Raw genomic sequence first — 23,552 nt, forward strand, 5'->3', positions numbered from 1 at the left:
TGTTCTCTGATACCAATATAAAAATCAGATTTGAATTAAAAAAGGAGTTACAGCTCACAGGTGAGTACTGCACCTGGACACTGCACTCATCCAAAGAGAAATCTCTTTGTACACTCTACTTCACCAAATGAGCAATTACATCATTAAGTACATTTACTAGAACTCAGGAAGTTGCAACCAAACTCCTAAACTCTAGGAACAAATCCTAAACTAAGGAGATACGTTACAACTTGTGTAACCATTTCTCCATTAATACAAAATAATAATAATTATTTTCAACTCGTAGCATAGATCTATTTACATCAAGTTCATGCCTTAACTTCGACCCAAATGTTATCTGCATATATCTATATACATGAAGTTCATGCCTTAACTTCGACCCAAATGTTCTGACTTAGTGGATATCCTGTATTCAATTACATCAACCTTATTGTCGACCATGTCGATGAATTATTGCACGCAGATGTTTTTTCTGAGGAGATCTTCATTCAATGAATTTTATTTTGACAAAAACATGAAAAATTAGCACATGCATGAAATTTACTTTTAATATATTACTTCAATTTTTTTAGACATGAAAAATTAACACATGCATGAAATTTACTTTTAAGATATTACATCAAATTTTTTAAGAAAAAATGCTATATAATAAAAACTTATTATATAAATTATCTTAATAAAAAAAACCATAAAACTTATTTTAATAAATAAATCATTGTTTTATATAAAATTTATCACAATACAATTCACATGTATATGTATAGATTACTTGTTTGAAACCACTGCAATACAATTAATCATAGTCAACATTATGGCGTGTACAAATTACTTATTTGAAACAAGTACAATACAATTAATCGTCCTAGTCAACATTATAGCATGTACAAATGGAGCCATCTGGGTGAAACCTCATGAACAAAGCAGTATCTCGAATACACAAATACAGACTTCAACGTATTACCTCTTGGCGTAGACACACGCCCTCATGCATGCAACGCTTGGTTTCGTATTTTCTATTTTTTATATGTATCTTTGTATTTATTATTTATTTGAATAAAACAACAAAAAATAATAAAAATGAAAAATAAATAAACATTTGGGTTATATGTGGGCAACCCACGTGCCCCCTTGGCTTAGAATCCATTGCTCCGAGACAGATTTACAAAGGTTGTAATATGCCCAGACTCTTATTTTCTCTCCCGTAGGGCGTTGCTGTCGATATCTCTCGAGAGAAAAGAATTGATTTGTCTCAACAATATATACATAATTGCTAGGTCTGTAGAGGAAGACACATATTCAACCATTTGGGTAGATGCTTGAGGTGGAGGAGAGGAGCTTTGCATTGGTGGGCTACAGGGTTTGAATGTTGTTGTTGCTTGAAATGGATGAGGGGAGATTTTCTTTAATGGATGCTAGCGGTGGAAATCCTTCAAGGCTTTTCAAAGGTAACCAAATCCCTATTCCCTAGCTGAATTGAGTTATTTGGTTTTCTTTGTGATGAGGCGAGATAGTCGCTCTACTCTACATCACACCCAAATGTTCTATTGACCATTTGCTTTGTGCTTCGAGGTATTATGCTCAATGCTGGTATCATTATCATTCTGGCATAGAATGAGGTATAAATGTTGATGCCTTGAAAGTATAGCAAATTTCAACGTATTTTTTTTTCTTGTGTTCATATTGTAACCCCAAAGGCTTTAGTGTATCAGGGAGTCGAACTTCCCTTTTTCAACTATCGGCTACAGAAATTACCTGTCCATACGTTTCATTCAAGGATATCTAAACATGTGTTGCAGTTTCCTTTGCTTTGTGTGCTAGGGTTTCTATTGCCATACATGAACTTGAAGGTCAAGATTCCTCTTTTTCCCTATTTTTTTGAATTGTGTTTGAAATAAATTTAATGGAATTTTTGAATAAACAATTGTTCCCTTCGAGGAATTAGTAACATGTTTGCCATCAAATGAGCTCATTGCTTACATCTAACTTTGAATTGTTCTTTGTATGTGAGTACAGTTTTTTTTGTGAATTTGCAAGCTTTCAGTTTACCTTTTTGGTTTGTCTTTTTTGTCTTGTTTGCAATGCAATTCCTTAGATGCTTCTATCTAACCAAGGCCTCTATATTATAAATATAATCAAGGTTTGGGCAGCCTAGCTCGCTCCCTCTTTCAGACAGAACAAATCTTCGAAGCTCTTATCTTGGCCAAAGGAAAAACACTGTGTAAGTAAACTATTCTATTACCTGTGTAAGTATAATTTCAAAAGAGAAAAATAATATTACCTGTACAAGTATATTTTTTTAGGAGAAAAATAAATCCAAGAATCTATTCAATTCCATAAAACCACATGACTATGGCAATGGATGTTATAGTCTATTTTGTATTGTTCTTGCATGTAGTAGGGAGATTTAATTGGAATTAAAATCATTGTTCTATTTTGTAGTTAAGATGATCAAGATAAACTAGCTAAATAAACGCATATGGTACCGGGATGATGAAGCTTATGAGTTCAGAAACAAGCAGGCAGAGATGTGTACCTTTAATTGAGGTGACTATTGCAAATGGTTTCTTTGCTTGGACCTGAGGTGACTACTGCAAATGGTTTCTTTGCTTGGACTTGCGTTTGAAAATGAACTACAATAGCATCGCAAATGGTTTCTTTTCTTGGACCTACATTTGAAAATGAACTACAATAGCATCATGTCTTATGGAGATGACCAGATGATAAGAACATGTTATGGAGATGACTAGATGATAAGAAGAAGATGTTGAGGCGGTGGATTTGTCTAGCGCCAAATGCCACTTGGTCAAAATGCCACTAAATGCAGTGCTAAATGTCGGTTAACCAAAGTGCCACTTAGTCGAAAGTAAATAATAAAAAAAGTGCTACTTAGTCGAAAGTAAATAATAAAAAAAGAGTGAGCATTTTGTAAACTTTAAACTGAAATATATCCCAAACATTTAATGTTCTAGATTTAATGCTAACACTCACCGTAGCATTACTTCAAGTTATGATTTAAAAAAGTTTGGATATGATTTAGGAAAGCTTTTAGTTCTTTTTAAACTTTGGATAAGAAAAAAATTAGATATATGATGTTGTCTCGAACCATCTGAAGTTTCCAATAAGAAGTATAATCTAAAACTTTGATTAAAAATTTGATGAGCCTAAATTTCCACCGAAAACGTTTGTTAAATTTTGGTAAAGTGAAGAAATTTTTTTATAGAAGAGCCAACTTTTCCTGATTAACGCTCTAGCAATTGCTAGAGTCCCTGCAGTGCTGAAGGCAGGGACTGGACTAATAAGAAGTTAGACAAAAAAGAATGCATTACCTTCGACTGCACTCATGTTGCTTTATCTAGAATCATGGAAACAATTTTGTTTCTCTCCCGCGACGCTGCAAAAACACACCGTCTTTTGTCCACACACATGAACTTATTTATGGGTAGTTGATATGAGATGCATAGTTAATATATATATATATATATATATATATATATATATATAACTAAATCAGAAGAAAAGCTGTTATAAATGTTGAAATAAACTATTTATTCAAAAAAAACAATTTTTTTTTTTTTAATTATCATTTTTTTATAAATATTGATTTTAATAAAATGACCTAGAATTCTTTTAAATTAATTTAAATCCTTCTTAAATTATTATTTTTTCTAATATGGAAAAATTTATACTTCTTTAAGATGATCCATAACTTTGAATTTAATATTTATATATTGATTTAATTTTTAAAATTGTCATTGTAATTATTTTCTTTATTTATATTTATATGATAAAAACTTTTTCTATAAAAATAAAATAATTTTAAATATTGTTCAAAGTTAGTTTTTTATGTTTAATATATTTGCAACTATTGTGATCAGTAAAGATAACGAAATGTGGTTTATGTGTGACATTGCTCTCTATCTCAATGTCTATCATGGTATCAAAGAATATTTTGGTTTGATTTCCTTACGGGAAAGTCAAGAAGATGTGAGAGTTGTGAGAATAATTGATTAAGTTAGAGGTAGCTTAAATGTGTGTTTGCTTTATGTTCTTGTGTTGTTTGTTTCAAGGTGTTGGGGCTTGGTTTCTTCTTATTTGACAACAATGTTTAGGAGAGACTTTTATTTTTGCATGGATCAAATCAGTCAAGGGAAAAAGATCCAATGTGATCTTCTTGATCTAAAAGGTTTGTTGAATATTTGAGGAGGCACACATGTTCTGTCAAGTCGTATGTTGTGTAGCTATCACCGTTTTTTCAGAATAGATATGTTGGGTTATAGTGTGCTGGTTCATAATGATTAGGAGGAGGCAAGGAGAGTCGAGAATCGATTGGAAAATGGTCCCATATTTATGTGATCGAATTCTTTCAATACACATTTAAAAAGGACATAGTGGCTACATGGAGCATGAAAGATTCTCGATCGTTGGGCTACACTAGGGTCACTTGGGGCAACGAATGACAATTACGACTGCCCCACTACAAGTACAAAAGGAAAAATGGGTGTAGCTCCAATGTAGCAACCATTGATTTCGCCAGGGATTCGAACTCCCAACTATGGAAGACATATTTCATGTCAATCAACACTGCTACCGAATCAAATGTCTCATTAAGAAGCAAGTATTTTTTATCCAAAATATTTAATCCTTGGGTGATTTCTGATCCAATATATGTTTTGAAGATGGGTTTCTGATCCAATATCTGCTTTGAAGATGGGGGCTGGTAAATCTAGACTTGTTTTGAGATTCGTCAAAGGCTTGATTTTATTTTTCAACCAAGCCAACCCATAAAGTTTGAGTTTGTTTTTATGGAGAGTAAATTGTGTGTGGTTTAAAGGAGTGTTCTCTAACAAAAAAATATATATATATTCTTCATAGACTTTTTTTATTTGGTTGTAGTGTGCTATTGGTGTAGTTTGGAAAAAAGAAAGCAAATGATGTAGACACATAAGACCAGGCTAATTACTGAACAAACTAATGTGACATGTCGTGCTCTGGGAGGTGTAACACCTCCATTGTAACTACATAAATATTCATATAATGGTTACAACTCTAGTGACTATACTAGGATGAAACAAACTTATTATGATTGGATGTTTAGGTTTTATTAATAAAATTGTTGATTTTATTCTAGGAATTTCATTGGATGACACCAGAGTACAGGATGAAACTTGCCAGATACAAACCAACGATAAAAGTGCTGCAAGGAAAAGGCAGGCTTTTGCTTTTATGAAAAAGAGTGGAAAGCCTAGGCTAAGGGAAAACAGAACCCCTGAAGGCAAGACGTGGCCAAGGAAAAAATCTGTAAACATGATAATAATCAAATAAAATGGAAACCCGAGGCATGTATTAAATAGAAGTGAACATGAGGATGTAAACATAAATATTTTTGTCATTATTATCCATAAAAAAATACATATATATAACTAAGGAATGCGTGTCAATACTTGAGATAATAAGTTACCATGAAATTACAAACAAGCTGGACAAGGCTTGCTATTATTTAAGAAAGATTCAAAATATTCATCCACTGTACATCGATAGGATTTCACAGTCCCGTTCTTTCCAACTTTAAAAGAAAACAGAGGACATGGCCAACCTGACCAATGCAACCTCTAATTTAACATACATATAGCACAGTCCCTGACCCAAAAACAAATTAAACTTAGATTTAAAACTACAGGCTATTTGAAACCTTAACAAAAGAATAACTAATGAAGTAAAGTAGTTGTACAAATATTCAATAACAAAGGCCTGTGGAAGCCACAAGTCTCATGGTTCAGAGACCTAGAATTTCCAAGCATGTCAAGGGCATACCCCAGCATTGCCAAGAACCCAAAACATACAAACATCCATACTCAACGAATCGAGAGTGAGTAGGGTGGAGCTGTAAGTGGAAAACCCCCCAAGGAAAATAATAGCAGAGCCAAAAGTCACCAAGTTGTAAAGAAGATGACAATGATTAATAAAGTGCATCTAGTTCCACAGAATTGTGCATCAAACCCAGTCATCTGGGAGCGTACCTGAGTCATCAGTGAACACAAACATTTAGTGAAGCAAAAAATACATGAAACTTAGTAAAACCCCGACGAAAGGAAAAGAGAGGTAAAGAATTACATGTTGAGCCATCAAAATCCAGAGTTGTACTTCACTCCTGCAAGAAAAACCCATGACACGAGTTGGGAAATAGGTCAAGAATACAAAAACCCAAATCATAAATGTTACCACACATAGAATCTGGTGAAGAAGCTTACCTAAGACCTTGGAAACACTATCGTGCCAAGGATTATAGTAGCCACAGAACCCTTGAGTCTTTTCTACAACAAATACCACCCAATTCATATTAACAAAGGAAATAATATAGTCATCAAGTAAAAATCAAGGATAAAGGGTTTCTGAATGGAGGGGTGATAGATACCATACCTCGCAGGGAGTGGTAGATAAGCCAAACTAATGTTGTTGGAAGAGGAATCCTTTCATCAAATGGCCGATCGGAGGGCAAAACGATGTAAAAGTGCAAACTCATAGAGCTGAAAGCAACTACAACATTATAGTAGTGGGAAGGTAACCTTACGCCTTCTTCTGTTCTTCTCACCACAAGGAGAAAATGGAAAACAAAGCATAGGAGGGAGATCAAATTGATGTTAAGGTTAGGCTGGAGGATTTTGGACCATAGATCAACCAGCAAGGGATCTCCACCCTTGATCCCATCTCGAAAACCCAACTCTCGAGACACGTTCCCATAGAACGAATGCATGGATCCAACGGTGGTGAATTAAAAGGGTTTGCACATATCAAAAGAGTAGTAACAACATACTATCCGGGCCGACATCAGAAAGGGCGGGAGGGTACATTTATACCCTAAGAGAAATCAATAATCGTGTGCCATGTGTAAAGTAAGAGAAAACCAGTGGAAAGGCTGAATCCAAAAGAGTGTGGGTTAGAGCATAAACCATAACTTACACATGTTGCATATATTCACATATAGATATGGGTATACAAATAATAAAACCCCTACCACCAAATCAAAGGGTTTAGCTTACACACCACCCAAACATGTCAAAATTATACTATTCAACACCATTAACTAAGGAAAAACTTTGCGGTAGGTTATCAAGATATGAGTATAGTGATAAATCACGTAAGAAAGTAGAAGAAAACAATTTTGTTTGTTTGTGTGATTTAGGTTTGTTACAAATTGTATCAGAGCACAAATTCTACTTTGGAGCCTGTAAAGGGCATCTACACTAGAGAAGAGTGTGCAAAAAGAAAGGAATATATATACATATATACAAACTAATATTGTAGTTTTTCTTATCTATTCTAAATTGTGATGTACGAAAATTGGAAAGTTCGATCAATTGCGAAAGGACTTCGGCCACCTAGTACTGGAGGAGATGAACTATACGTGGAACTGGGGGAAGAGGGAAGTACTACCGTATCCTCCTAGTTGGTGGAAATGGTAAAGACACTGCAACTGGAGTTGGTTCAACTCTGTAGCAGTAATGAGAAGTTGTTGAAAGCCAGTGAAGAATAGGAGAAGTTAATCAAAGAATGGACAGAGAAGTCTAGTCACAAGAGTGTAGACATTGAAGGCATGAGGAAGATAGAGTCCGATAAGTCAGGAAGTGGAGGGGAATCCGATCCTGAGTCACCAAAGGTTTATAAGAAGCAAAGGAAAGCCGAGTTACAAGGTGAATTTAGAAAGATCAAACCACTAGTATTTGATGGAGAGGAGGAGGATGCAGAGGCATGGCTGTTGAATATGACTAAATATTTCAAGTATATGAATATGAAAGCAACCTGAAAGCACGATTGGAAATTTATCAATTGCAGGGTAAAGCCACATTGTGGTGGGAAGAGAGGAAGAGTGTTCAAATGCTTGAAGAAAAAACAATTTCATGGGAGGAATTTCAGAAGCAATTCAAGGCAAGATTTTTGAGTGAAAGGTATTATGATGACAAGGCTAAAGAATTCCATGAGATGAAGTTGGGGCAAATGACTATGGACAAATTTGTAAACAAATTCACCAACTTGTTGCGGTATGTAATGTATTTGAAAGAGGAGAAAGCTAAAATTCAACATTTTATGAATTTCTTTCCAGTCTCTTAGAAGGAGAGAATTGAGTTTTATAATGCAAAGACCATGGTGATGTGGTTAGAAAGTCTAGGCTACGTTATCAATAGTTTAAAATTAAAAATGAAGGTGGCAAACTGTGGAGGACCAGAGAAACAAAAACCACTCTACCTGAAGAATTTTGGTAGAGATCATCAGAGAAGGAAGGGGTTTAGAGGAGAAGTACCCTTTCCATCTCAGTCCTACATGGGTTTGAGAGTGACAGAGCAGAACAACAAAAATAATGGCACTGCCAAAGAACAGTTAAGGTGTTGAATGTGAAGGTAGCCACATATGTTAATGAACTCCCCACACAACTCCTGATCTATCCAAAACATACATGCAATTTGTGAGGCCACTAAAGTTAATGATGTTACAAGAAGCATACCGAGGATTAGCGTCACCCTGGAAAACCGACAAGCTGAACATCAGGCCATTATGCTGGAAATAGAAGGTAAAATCTTAAACCAGTATGTGTCAATTTTAATAGATCCAGGGGCTACAGTAAGTTATATTAAACCCGAAATTGTAGAAAAATGCAATTTGAAAATAAAAAAAATCAAAAATGCATGGATAGTACAACTAGCCATAGGAACCAAGCAGAGAGTAACCCAATATGTGAAACAATTCCCTATTGATTTTAATGGATATTCCTCAAAGGTAGAATTGAATCTTCTTCCACTCAGGTCATATGAATTATTAGTAGGAATGGACTGGTTACAACAACAAGCTATTGTTATAAATTGTTTGGAGAAAACAGTGACATGTGTAGGGATGGATGGGGTTCCTAGAGTAATTAAAGGAAAAGTGAAACCGGTATCGGTTTAACAAATTTCATCCTTGCAGATAAAAAGAAGCACCAAAAAAGGTTGTCAATTATATTTGGTGTAGGTTGAAGCTATAACCTAGTTGTCTGAAAGGGAGGAATTGGAAACGATTCCAATCATCAAGGAATTCCTGGATGTTTTTCTAGAGGAAATTCTGGGATTACCCCCATCTCGAGACATAGACTTTACTATAAATCTAGTGCCTAGGGTTGTTCCTATATCTAGGACTCCATATCGTATGAGTACTCCAAAATTATTGGAGTTAAAAATGCAGTTACAGGAATTAATACACAAAGGTTACATCAAACCCATCATTTCTCCATGGAGGGCATTGGTCCTATTTGTGAAAAATAGGGACGGTACATATATAATGTGTATGGACTACTAGAAATTGAACAAATTAACAGTGAAAAACAAACACCCCCTTCGAAGAATAGATGATCTATTTGATCAAGTGAGAGGAGCCACAATTTCTCAAAAAATTGATCTAAGAACAGACTATCATCAATTGTGTATTAACGATGAGGGTATTCAAAAGACTACTTTTAGAACATGATATGGGCATTATGAGTTCGTGGTGCTACCGTTCGGCCTCACCAATGCTCCTGCAACTTTCATGTGTCTCATGAACAACATGTTGCACTAGTACTTGGACCGCTTTGTGTTAGTCTTCATAGATGACATTCTTGTGTACTCTAAAAACAAGGAGGAACATCAAGAACACTTAAGGTTGGTATTGCAGACATTAAGAGAACATAAATTGTATGCAAAAGGAAGTAAGTGCTAATTTTTTAAAAACAAAATACAATACTTAGGACATGTCATATCTAAAGAAGGGTTGGCAGTAGACCCTAAGAAGATTACAACAATTTTGTAATGGCCAATAACAAAGGACATATCTACGATTCATTCCTTTATGGGAATTGTAGGATACTATCGCAGATTTGTAAAGGATTTTTCCAAGTTGGTATACTCCATCACCTCGTTACAAAAAAAGGGAACGAAGTTTGAGTCGATGGAAAAATTCCAGGAGAGCTTCAATAAACTAAAAAAGAATGCTGACAACGACTCTTGTCTTACGAGTAGCAGATCCAAATCAAGAGTTTGTAGTATGCACAAATGTGTGCCTTGAAGGTTTAGGAGGGGTTTTGCTACAAAACAATGTTGTAGTAGCCTATGAATCCTGGAAACTGAAGAAACATGAGCATAATTATGTTGTATATGACCTGGAATTAGCTGCAGTAGTTCATGCACTGAGAATGTGGAGGCATTATTTGCTGGGAAAGAAGTTTATTTTGATGACTAACCACATCAGTCTTAAATATTTTTTTAGCCAATCCAACCTGAATGCAAGATAGGCAAGGTGGTTAGCCTTCCTTAGTGAATTTGAATTTGAAATCAAACATATTAAAGGAAAGGAGAACAAGATTGTTGATGCATTAAGTCGGCATGCTCATGCTTCAATCGCACACATGGGAGTAAGTGTAAGAACGAATTTTGAGGAGTAGGTAAGGTTAGTTGGTCAATAGGACCCACAGTATCAAGAATTGCAGAATAAAATACAACAAGGAAAAAAAACAAGGTATGTGATTAATCCTCAAGGATTGATCACCTACCAAGGTAGATGGGTCATTCCCAATGTTACCCCTCTAAAATAGATAATTTTGGATGAGAAACATAAGAAACCATATGAAGGCCACCCCAGATACTAGAAAATTATAACTTCTCTACAAAAAAAAAAAAAATCTGGGCCGGAATGAAAAAAGAGGTAGCTGATTAATTGGCAAGGTGCTTGCAATACTAGCAAGTGAAAGTAGAGCATCAACATCCAGCAGGCCTGTTGAATTCATTACCCATTCCGGAATGGAAGTGGGAAGTGATTTCTATGGATTTCATAACTGGATTATCAAGAACTTGATACTAGCACGATTCCATTATGGTGGTAGTAGATGTACTAACAAAGGCATCCCACTTTATTCCTGTGCAATCCACCTTTGGAACAACACAAATTGCAAATATATTCATGAAATATATCTTTAGATTACATGGTATACCAAAAATGATCATATCAGATCGGGATGCAAAGTTCACTTCAAATTTCTGGAAATCATTGTTTGGAAATTTTGGTACCAAACTGAACTTCAGTACTACGTATCATCCACAGACGGATGGGAAAACTGAAAGAATGAATCAGATCTTGGAAGACCTGCTTTGAATGTATGTAATGGATAGACCCGCAAAATGGGAAGACTATCTGCACCTAGCCAAGTTCTCCTATAATAATAGTTATCAGGCTTCCATCAAAATGAGCCCCTTTGAAGCTCTCTATGGCAGAAAATGTCATACCCCTCTTAGTTGGAGTCAACCAGAGGACAGATTGGTCCTTGGACCCGAGCTCTTGGGTGAAATGGAGGACACAGTGCAAAAAATTCAACAAAATATTAAAATCACTCAAGATCATAAAAAAAGCTATGCAGATAAGAAAATGACTCTTAAAGAATTTCAAATTGGGGAACATGTGTATTTGAGAATCAAGCCTTGCAAAAGTACTTTGAGTACTAGAAGTTGTGCTAAATTCGCACTGCGGTACTATGGGCCATTTGAAGTACTGGATTGAATAGTTCCAGTAGCATATCAATTAGCTCTACCTGCTCATGTTAAAGTACATAATGTGTTTCATGTGTCGCTATTAAAAAAATATGTGCATGACAACTCTCATATAATTGATTGGCATCTTTTACAGGTGGAGCCTGAAGGAGATTTCTTTCCTGAACTACTACACATTCTGGAGTGGAGGGAAACCATACTGCGGAATCGGGTCATTGCTTAGGTTAAAGTGCAGTGGCGACACTTTACTGCTGAGGAAGCAACCTAGGAAAAAGAATATGTCATGAAGGCAACTTATCCTGAATTATTTTCTTATGAATAATAACACTGAGGACGATGTTAAGTTTGAAGGGGGGGATGATGCAACACCCCCATTGTAAGTACATAATTAATTGTTAAATGGTTACCACTCTAGTGACTATACTAGGATGAAACAAACTTATTATGATTGGATGTTTAAGTTTTATTAATAAAGTTGTTGATTTTATTATGGGAATTTCATTGGCTGACACCAGAGTAGAGGATGAAACTTGCCAGAATCTGAGAGGAATCAGATTCATCTTGATTTTTCCTAAAATAAAATAAAATATATTTATGGATATATATGACATCTCAGTGGGAGATAAGGACTGCGAATAAAAGCGCTGCAAGTAAAATGCAGGCTTTTTCTTTTAGGAAAAAGAGTGGAAAAGCCTAGGCTGGGGAGGAAACGGAACCACTGAAGGCAAGACGCGGTCAAGGAAAAAATCTGTAAACATGATAATGTTAAATAAACTTTATCAAGTCTTAGTATTGGTTACTAAGGCCTTGCAAGTTATCATAGCTCGGGGGGAATCAGAGGATTCAAGGATGGGAGGTCTTGTGTGGTCAACCATTGTTTTCCCTCTCTAGAGTGTACTCGTCATAAATTTTGAACTATATTAGGAAATTCGATGGTCTTATATTGATAAAGTATAATGGGATTCTGGTACAGATTAGAATAATGTGTAAATTCAGTGTTGTTATCTTTCTTAAGTATGTAGCTGGTAACTACCATTGTGTTAAGAAATAGTACTGTAGTCAGAGTAGAATATTACTCTGTTTTTATTAAATGATTGTTAGTTACAAATTAAGAATATGTGATGAATAGCACTGAGTTATGAATTCTTTTCAGCAATATATAGTATAGGTAGAAATTCTAGCTTGCTTTCGTGGGAGGTAAAGAAGACAAGAAAGTAAACAGGAAATTGAGACATGTAAGATGTAGGTAGTTGTTGTATGCATGTAGTCAATGGTTATTCCATATTTTATATTCTGTTTAAGAAGTAAGAAGACTGTAGTATCATGCAACAGAGAGAGTGTGTCCTCATTTTAACAACAAGATAAACTTTATTACCATGCAACAGAGTGAGCATGAATAATGGTACAAATTCAACCCCGCTTGAGCAGTATAACTATGATAATAATATGGCCAAAGAATTATATAAAAAAAGGAGCATATGCATAGTAGCATGGGTGGGTTAAGCAATTAGAACCCCTGTCAAATGAACCCAAGTAGGATACACGAACATATGTGAGGATCTGATGAATAGAAAGAAAATGAAGAGGCGCTATGACAAGATGAAATTATATACATACGTGACCCTATTGATAAATAAATGAGCCACTCTATGTTGAATCAAGGAGTGAGCATGTGAAATCATTTAGCTCCTGGTAAGGAAAAATATAGATTAATAGTACAAACAGTTGAGACAACAAGATCATTATTCTACCAATACTTTGGAATGGTTGTGTTGATTCCTAGATGTAGCAACAACTCCAAGCATATGCCAGGTTTAGTCTAAATAAAGAGCATGTTAACCATTTTGGATACAGGTATCAACACCAATTATGATGAGTTCCTATATTGCATACAGGGTATAATTACCCAAAACCATAGTAATCCAACTGAGAGGATAAGAAAAATTAGCTACAGCAAGCCCATTAAATATTTAGCATATGTGCTTGTGGGGAGCAGAACGAAGTTGAGTGATACATTACCATAACTAGAAATGGGCACGCCCAGCTACAATGGTACTTAGAAAGTGTTGCCAGATTGACATGAAGGAGTGGAGTAGTCTAAAACGCTCAGTGTGCATACAGAGTAAGCTAGTGGAGGGGAATAAGAAGAACATGGGGTGTGAGGTGGAGAAAGAAAAAAAAAATGAATTGAAGTCTAAGCTTCAAACCCCTGGAGAATAAATAGGTAGCTCGGTCATAGAGAGGTCTAACAAGGAAATCAAATAAAATCGAAACCTGAGGCATGTATTAAATAGAACTAAACATGAGGACATAAACATAAATATTTCTGCCATTATTCTCCATAAACAAAAACATAAATATAAATAAGGAAATCATGTCAATACTGGAGATAATAAGTTACCATGAAATGACAAACAAACTGGAAAAATCTCGCTATCATTTAAGAAAGATTCAAAAGATTCATCCACAGTAGTACATTGGTAAGATTTCACAGCTGTGTTATTTCAAACTTTAAAAGAAAACAGAGGACATGGCTAACCCAGCCAATGCAACCTCCAATTTAACATACATATAGCAGAATCGTTGACCCAAAAACAAATTAAACTTAGATTTAAAACTACAGGCTATCTGAAGCCTTAACACAAGAATAATTAATGCAGTAAAGTAGTTCTGCAAATCTTCAACAACAGAGGCCTATGGAAACCAAAAATTTCATGGGTCAAAGACCGAGCTTGTTCAACCAAGATGAAGCCATATCCCAGCATTGCCGAGAACCCAAAACATACAAAACTCCATACTCAACAAATCGAGAGCCAGTAGGGCGGAGTTGTAAGCGGAAAACCCCCAAGGAAAATAATAGCAGATGCAAAAGCCACCAACATGTAAAGAAGATGAAAACGATTAATAAAATGCATCTAGTTCCGTGGAATGGTTCATCAAACCAAGTCGTCCGGGAGCCTACTTGAGTCATCAGTGAACACAAACATTCAGTGAAGCAAAAATACATGAAACTTAGCAAAACCCTGATGAAAGGAAAAGAGAGGTAAAGAGTTACCTGTTGAGCCATCAAAATCCAAAGTTGTACTTCACTCTTGTAAGAAAATCCCATGACACGAGTTGGAAAATAGGTCAAGAATATAAAAACCCAATTCAGAAATTTTACCACACATAGAATCTAGCGAAGAAGATTACCTAAGGCCTAGAAAACGATATCGTGCTGAGGAGAATAACATCCATGGAACCCCGGAGTCTTTTCTGCAACACAAATCACTCAATTCATATTTAGAAAGGAAATAATACAGTCATCAATGAAAATCAAGGATAAAGGGTTTCTGAATGGAGGGGTGATAGATATCATACCTCGCAGGGAGTGGTAGCCAAGACGAACTAATGCCATTGGAAGAGGAATCCTTTCATTGGGTGGTCGAGTGGAGGGTGAAATGTTGTAGAAGTGTAAACTCGAAGAACTGAAGGCAACTACAACATTACAGTAGCTGGAAGGTAACCTTATGCCTTCTTCTGTTCTGCTTGTTGCAAGGAGAAAATGGCAAACATGACTGAGGAGGGAGATCAAAACGATGTAAGGGTTAGGTTGGATAATATTGGACCATAGATCAACTAGCAACGGATCTCCGCCCTTGATCCCATCTCAAAAACCCAATTCTTGAGACACGTGCCCATAGAACGGATGCATGGATCCAACGGCAAGGGCTAACAGTTAGAATTAATGGAGAAATGGTTATGTGGTTGTAACGCATCTTCTTAGTTTAGGAGTTGTTCCTAGAATTTAGGAGGTTGTTTACAACTACCTATTTTTCAGTGATGTATTTAATATGTAATATTCATTCATGTAATGCAGAGTGAATGTGAGCGAGAGTCTCCTCCTTGTTTTCTTGAGTGCAGTCTCCAGGTGGTGTTCTCACCTGTGAGCTGCAACTCCTTCTGATTAATTCAAAGTTTAATTATTTTTATCTTGGTATCAGAACTTAGGGTAGAGGTAGCCTTAACTTTTATTTTTTTTGTTTTTTGTTTCTGGGATGTATCATTAGTTGCACATCTGTACATGTAGAGATAGCTGTGTGATCAGGTGGAGCTGCAGTAACACCTGAAGCGAGAAGGCATCAGATGACTGATCATCACTGAGCCGAAGGAAGGGCTGGAGCGGAAATTCGGAGCGGAATTTTTTTTTTTACAGAAGGTGCAGTGATTGGCGCGGTTTTTTCAGGAACAGTCGCGCAATTGGCGCGGGTTTGGGACTGTAAATCGCGCCAGAGAAAAGAAAGACCATTTTGGCGCGGATCCGTGGCTGTTAAGCGCGCCAAAATTCCTGCACTCCGCGAACTTTCATTTTCCGGAATTGGCGCGGGTTCTGCGCTGTTTTGAGCGCCATCCCTTTCTTTCTGTAAATCTGCAATCTTTGTTGCAGATCAGAGTTGCCCGGTGGAGGCACGTGAAGGTTTCTGCTCGGTGGTAGCAGATTTGATTTGCCCGTTGGTGGCGAATTGAGGATCCTTGATCAGCTCGGAGGTCGCAGATCGGATCTGCCTGGTGGTGGCGAAGTGAGGTTTCGTGATCCGCTCGGTGGTAGCAGATCGGACCTGCCCGGTGGTGGCGAATCAGAGCTCTGTGATCTGTTCAGTGGTAACAGATCGGTTTTGCCCGGTGGTGGCATAGTGAAGTCCTTGATCTGTTTGGAGACAGCAGATCGGACTTGCCCGGTGGTGGCACAGAGAAGTTCCTGATCTGTTCGGTGGTAGCAGATCGGACTTGCCCGGTGGTGGCCAGTTGGAGTGTTCAATAGTGCGAAAATGAACAATAGTTTGGAATCATACCTCCACGAGTCTGGCAAGCTCGATGGAACGAATTTTTCCAACTGGAAGTTCAAAATGCAAACCTTGCTGGAGAGTGCGAACGCATGGTCGATCGTCTTGGGAAATGAACAGAGATCCGGAAATACAACCCAAGAACAGGATTGGGATAAAAGAGAAACAAAGGCAAAAGTCATACTGAAGATGTCTGTCAAAGACAACATTATCCCTCATATTCGAGATTGCAAGTCGGCCGCAGATATTTGGAGCACGATCAAGGGTCTGTATGAGACACAGAACACAAATCGTGTTCTTGCACTCAAAGGAAAATTGTATGCACTAAAGATGAATGACAATGAATCTGTTGATGGATTCACAGCAAGAATCAAGGATCTGAAAGACAAATTGGGATCCATTGGAGAAAAGGTATCAGACTCAGATCTGGTTACCCTCACACTGAACAGGATGACCGATGAATATCAAACATTCATCTCAGGGTTGTCAGCGAGGGAGAAAGCCCCATCCTTTGATGAGCTGACAGCGATTCTGCTCCAGGAGGAGGAGAGAAGACAAAATCTGAAGACCCGGAGCAATGACCTTGCTCTGATGGCAAAGAGAAGACAGCACAGAGGAAAGCAGCGCCAGCACCAACATCAGCACCAGCAACCGCCGCAGCAGCAGAAAGGGGTCAACTCCTTTCAAAGGAGACCATCTAGAGGTATGAATGATAACTATGCTAAGAGATGCTTTTATTGTGGAAAGCCTGGTCACCAGATCAGAGAGTGTTATAAGAGGAAAACAGATGAAAGGAGAGGTAAACAGTAGAATCATCAAGGCTGTTTTGCTGAAGAAGAGGAAGACCACAGCTATGATCTTCGGCTATTTACAGTCGACTGTGCACTTTCAGCATCAAGAGGAGATGAGGAAAATACATGGTATGTCGATTCAGGCGCATCCTCACACATGACTAGTAAGAGAGTGAATGTGAGCGAGAGTCTCCTCCTTGTTTTGTTGAGTGCAGTCTCCAGGTGGTGTTCTCACCTGTGAGCTGCAACTCCTTCTGATTAATTCAAAGTTTAATTATTTTTATCTTAGTATCAGAGAATATTTTGAGTTTCTTGAAGATTCTACATGTGGATCCAAAATTTATTTGGGTGATGACAGTGGCTATGAGATCAAAGGTTGTGGGGATATTCCTGTGAAGCTACCTAGTGGCGATATCAAACATCTCAAAAATGTTCTATATGTTCCAGGAATTAAAAAGAATTTGATCTCTGTCTCTATGATAACAGACCAAGACATGCAGGTACAATTCTTCAAGAATGGATGTGTCATTCAGGATAGCAAATTGGAGACAGTTGCAACAGGAGTACGCGTGGGGAATTTGTATAAATTGGATGCAAGGAGCATGCCACGACAGGCGATGGTTGCAGCAACATCAACAGCTGAGAATCTCTGGCATCAGAGATTTGGACATATCAATCTACAAGATCTCATCTTGCTTAAAAATAAAGGTATGGTCGATGGACTTCCTGCTTTACATAATATCAAACTGGAATGTGATGGATGTGCATTAGGGAAGATGCATAGAGATGAATTCCCTGTGCATGTCAACAGAAAACAAAGAGACATCCTAGAACTAGTGCATACAGATATTTGTGGACCTATGCAGACTAGGTCTTTAGGAGGTGCATACTACTTTCTACTGTTTATAGATGATTGCACTAGGTTCTCTTGGGTGTATTTTTTAAGAAAAAAGAGTCAAGCTTTCCAATATTTTAAAGAATTCAAATCTATGATAGAGAACCAAAAAGGAAAAAAGATAAAGGTTCTCCGCTCGGATCAAGGGGGGGAATACAGGTTAAATGAGTTCATGAACTTCTGCAAGCAGCATGGGATTATACAGCAGTTCACAGTGCCACACACTCCACAGCAGAATGGAGTAGCAGAACGCAAGAACAGGACCCTTGTGGAGTGCGCAAGAAGTATGCTTCAAGGTAAGGGCATTTCTAATGGTCTTTGGGCAGAAGCCATTAATACTGCTGTTTATTTAAAGAATAGGAGTCCCACCAAATGTCTAGGCTTCAAAACCCATTTTAAAGCATTGTTTGGACTCAAACCAGCAGTTGGTCATCTGAAAATATTTGGATCTAAAGCTTTTTCTCATGTACCAAAAGCAGATAGGAAAAAGCTAGATCCTAAAGCCTTGAAATGCATATTTGTAGGATATGGCACAGAATATAAAGCATACAAATTATATAATCCTATGACTCATAAAGTATTTGCAAGCAAAGATGTCATTTTTCATGAACAGATAGGAGATGGAAAGGAAGACTCTAACAGTGACAGCCACATTCCATTTCTGATAGAACTGAACAGTGACGAAGAAGAAGAAGAAATGGAGCAGGAGCAGAAACAGGAAGAAGTAGCAGCAGATAGCTCAATAAATGAGGATGCAGGCCCAGACAGTGGTGAAACAGGAAGAGTTGAGGTAAGTCTTTTACCAAGAAGATCAGGTAGAAAGACTAGACTACCTGCAAAATTCAGAGACTATGCTTTAATGTCCAAAATTTTAAATATTGTAGAACCCTCAAATTATGAAGAAGCAAGTAGATCACATGAATGGAGGGCTACAATGCATGAAGAAATGGAATCCATATATAGAAACCATACTTGGGACTTAGTTGAGCTGCCAGAAGGAAGAACCCCTATAGGTTGTAAGTGGCTGTATAAACCTAAGATAAATGCAGAGGGTACTGTAGAAAAATTCAAAGCAAGACTGGTAGCAAAGGGTTATTCACAACAGGAAGGAATTGATTTTGATGACACCTTTGCCCCTGTAGCTAAACTTAATACAATTAGAATGCTAATCTGTTTAGCAACAAAACATAAATGGAAGCTACACTAGTTAGATGTTAAATCTGCATTTCTGAATGGAGAATTAAAAGAAGAAATATATTTACTACAGCCTCCTGGTTTTGTGAAAAAGGGGAAGGAACATTTAGTGTGTAAACTCCATAAGGCACTCTATGGATTGAAACAAGCACCCAGGTCATGGTATGACAAAATTGATTCATTTTTTGTTCAGCATAGTTTCCATAGGAGCCTCAACGATCCAAATCTGTACACCAAGATAAATAAACAGAGGCAAATAATTTTGATTTCTTTGTATGTGGATGACATGATAATAACAGGAAATGCAAATAGTTTAATCAAAGAAATCAAGCAGCAAATGTCACAGGAATTTGAAATGAAAGACCTTGGTGATCTTCATTATTGCCTAGGATTGGAAGTGTGGAAAGATTCTGGTCAAACTTTTCTAACTCAACGAAAGTATGCCAGAACCCTGTTGGAAAGATTCAGAATGGAACAGTGCAGAACAACAGCAACACCATTGCAGCAGAACCTCAAGTTAAGCAGTGACGATGGGACAAAACAGGTGGATGCCACTTTGTATAGACAGCTAATGGGAAGCCTGGTATACCTTACGACAACTAGGCCTGATTTGGCATACTCTGTTAGTGTGCTAAGCCAATTTATGTCCAGACCACTCGACAGTCACTGGAATGCAGCAAAATGTGTGTTGAGGTACCTTAGTGGTACTTGCAATTATGGTATTTTATACACTGACATTTCTGATGTTACTTTAGCAGGTTATTCAGATTCTGATTGGGCAGGCAACCTGGATGATCGTAGATCCATCACAGGTTATGCATTTAGTATTGGATCCAGGGTTATTTCGTGGAGCAGAAAAAAGCAAAGCACTGTAGCATTATCGTCATGTGAAGCAGAGTACCAGGCGTTGTGTGCAGCTACATGTGAAGCCATTTGGTTGAGGAGATTGCTTACTCATGCAGACGAAGGACAAAAAGCAGCAACCAGCATCAAAACTGACAATCAAAGCACAATAAAGCTTGCATACAATCCGGTTTTCCATAAGAATACTAAACACATTGATACTCAGTTTCACTTTGTACGAGAAAAGATACAGTCTAAGGAAATTTGTGTGGATTATTGTAATACTTGTGATAATTTAGGTGACATTTTTACTAAGCCTCTAGGGCGAGTAAAGTTTGAGTTATTTAGAGGGATGTTAGGTGTGCAAAATAACCCTTTCATCATTAAGGGGGGGAGTTAGAATTAATCGAGAAATGGTTATGTGGTTGTAACGCATCTTCTTAGTTCAGGAGTTGTTCCTAGAATTTAGGAGGTTGTTTACAACTACATATTTTTCAGTGATGTATTTAATATGTAATATTCATTCATGTAATGCAGAGTGAATGTGAGCGAGAGTCTCCTCCTTGTTTTTTTGAGTGCAGTCTCCAGGTGGTGTTCTCACCTGTGAGCTGCAACTCCTTCTGATTAATTCAAAGTTTAATTATTTTTATCTCTAACCAGCCATATATTGTGTATTAAATGCTGGGCCAGCTATGTATGTCAAGGATATGTATGCGCCCCCATGATTTATGTCGTATATCCATAGAACGGGACTCCGGCGACCACCTTGTGTTTCCGGTGACGATCATGATTTGCGTGGCTGCGGGCAGGGTCGATGGGGGCGTCGATGGGCAGCCGGAGGCAGCAAGTTCGAGACGAGGGGCCGCGGTTGGTGGGTCCCGCGCTCGTCACCGGAAACACAAGGTGGTCGCCGGAGTCCCGTTCCATGGATATACGACATAAGTCATGGGGGGCGCATACATATCCTTGACATACATAGCTGGCCCAGCATTTAATACACAATATATGGCTGGTTAGCCCTTGCCTGATCTCAAAGCTCGCATTTAGATAATGGAAACGACTTGTGCATTTCTCCATCTCCGCTCCACCTGATTTGTGCGTAACGTGGCAGCATGTGTTTGAATTGCAAGAGCATTGTGCATTTGAATTCGATGATGCTTCATTAATTATTGAGACGCTTTATTCACTGCTGCAGTGGTCCAACATCGTGGAGGAAGGTCGCAGTCAGTTTCTTTAGGAAATTCAATAAATTGAATTGAAATGAAACTCAAGAGACTCTCTCAAATTTAGTGGCTACACCAAGAGAGAGGCTACTGAGGATTTCGAGGCAGAGACATCTTGCTCTAGGGTTAGTGATGACGAAGATGATCAAAAGGGTGGAACCACGAAGAAGCTCAGATTGTCCAATGAGCAATCAGATAATTTGGAAGATAGCTTCGAAGAGAACAATTCCCTCAATCTTGCTAGTCGATCTTGAATATATTTATTCTTGATTTGCCTCACATTATTTCATTTGTGATTTCTTGATTTGCCTCACATAATTTTGTTTGTGATTCCTTGATAAGCTCATGCAAGTTTTATTTTCTTTATACAAAAGCTGCCTACGAAGAAATGAGGAACGCTTTCATTGCGGGTACCCAACATCTTCCCAGAGCCGAGGGGGTCTCCCTCTTCGACACCTGCTACGATCTGTCGGACCAAGATTCCGTGATGGTTCCCGGAGTGGACTTCCACTTCTCCAACGGGGAGAGCTTATCTCTCCCGGCTAATAATTATCTGGTTCTAGTGGATACCATGGGTACTCATTACTTTTCCTTTGTGCTCACCGACTCTGATCTATCTATCATGGGGAATATTCAGCAGCAGCATATTGGGGTTTCCTTCGATTCCAACAAAGGTCAAATTGGCTTCGCTCTCGATCAATGCTGATGTGGAATCTTCTGCTCTTGCTTATGTATATTATGGTCTATTTCAAAACGAATTATAAATAGTAATGGTCAACCTTGTACAATGAGTGAATTGTGTGGTCTATTTCCAAACGAGTTATAAATAATAATGGTCAACCTTGTACAACGAGTGAATTGTAGAGTTTGAAATATTAATTTTAGATATTTGATCGTTAGTACTTGGCTGCTATTTATCTGATTTCTAAAAATATTATTCCAATGTCTTTAATCTAAACCATCCATCTCTGAAAATCCATATGAGATTATGGAGGTTTGCTATATGTAATCATTTTACTCTATGTTTTAATGTGAAAGTATTATTGTATGTTTGTTATAGCATGAGTCTGATTATTATATTACAATGATTCTCTAATTACTATATTATGAGTTTGATAGCATAATTCCAATGCTAAGAGGAATTATCTCATCCTTTTTAACTAATTAAAGGAAAACTTAGTAACATAATGCCAATTAGAATTTCAATTGGCATTACGATGCATATATCTCAGATATTAAGATATGACTTCTCAGGCATTGGGGACTGAGATGATTAAATTGAATTCACCTTAATTAATCAAAACACACAGAGTTGTTTTGCAACATTACCATGACTTCTCAAGCATTGGGCACTGAGATGATTAAATTGAATTCACCTTAATTAATTAAAACACACAGAGTTGTTTTGCAACCTTTCCATAGTTTTCTTATGGGGAAAGGCTTTCACATACTTGGAACTATTGGGATGTTATAACATTGTTATACTTCTCCTGATTTTGGATTTTGGTTACAAAAATGGGGATGGAATTACTAACAATTATAATTCCATTGTCGAGGTTTAGGTTTATAGATCTTCAGGTAACCTATCTTATAATGTCACCAAAAAGTTTTTAAAGAAATTTTCAATTTCATTAGTAAATAAACGTGTGTCAGTTACCAAAAAGATTTTAAAGCAATTTTCAATTTCATTATTAAATAAACGTGTGTAAAATATGGGTTTTGATAATATTATGCCGCTTTGAACAAGCTTGCCACTGAGCTTATCAGTGTCCTCGGTGAGGTTGATGGTTCCCTACCGACTCTATTATCTCACCTGATGGTGTTTTCAAGATTTGGTATATGTTTCAGAGCAAAGAAAACACAGTGGTGGTAAAGAAAATTTAACGGCTGTGGCAAATGGAATATTGTTTTGTCCTGGAAATTACATGGTTCATTTGCTGGAGCAAATAAGGTAAGCCTTCTTGCGATAAAAGCATAGAATACTTTGGAAGTAAAGGGTATGGGCACGAAAAATTGAAATGGGGTTTTTTTACTGTGTTTTTTTACAGTTAATAAGGATGAAAACTTGTGCCGTAGGGAAATTTAGGTTTAAGTTAAGTAAAATCTTGTTAAATTCTCTTCAATAGTTCCCCCATTTACTGGTTTTTTTAGAGTGTCTCTTGTTTGAACAGTGTTATAATGCATATCCCAAATATCCCTCTGTGGTTTTTGGAAAAGGCCATTACCAGTCATACTACTTC

General features: G+C 37.3%; 1 pseudogene; it reads left to right on the plus strand.

The window, feature by feature from the left end:
• The first annotated feature begins 21,700 nt into the window (after positions 1-21,700).
• LOC149214556 (protein ASPARTIC PROTEASE IN GUARD CELL 2 pseudogene) lies at positions 21,701-22,018 on the plus strand (annotated as a pseudogene).
• The last annotated feature ends 1,534 nt before the right edge of the window (positions 22,019-23,552 follow it).

This window comes from Pinus tabuliformis, chromosome 1_1, assembly GCF_031772625.1.
Source record: "Pinus tabuliformis cultivar Carrire ecotype Pingquan chromosome 1_1, CPIR1, whole genome shotgun sequence".
Classification (NCBI taxonomy): Eukaryota; Viridiplantae; Streptophyta; class Pinopsida; order Pinales; family Pinaceae; genus Pinus; species Pinus tabuliformis.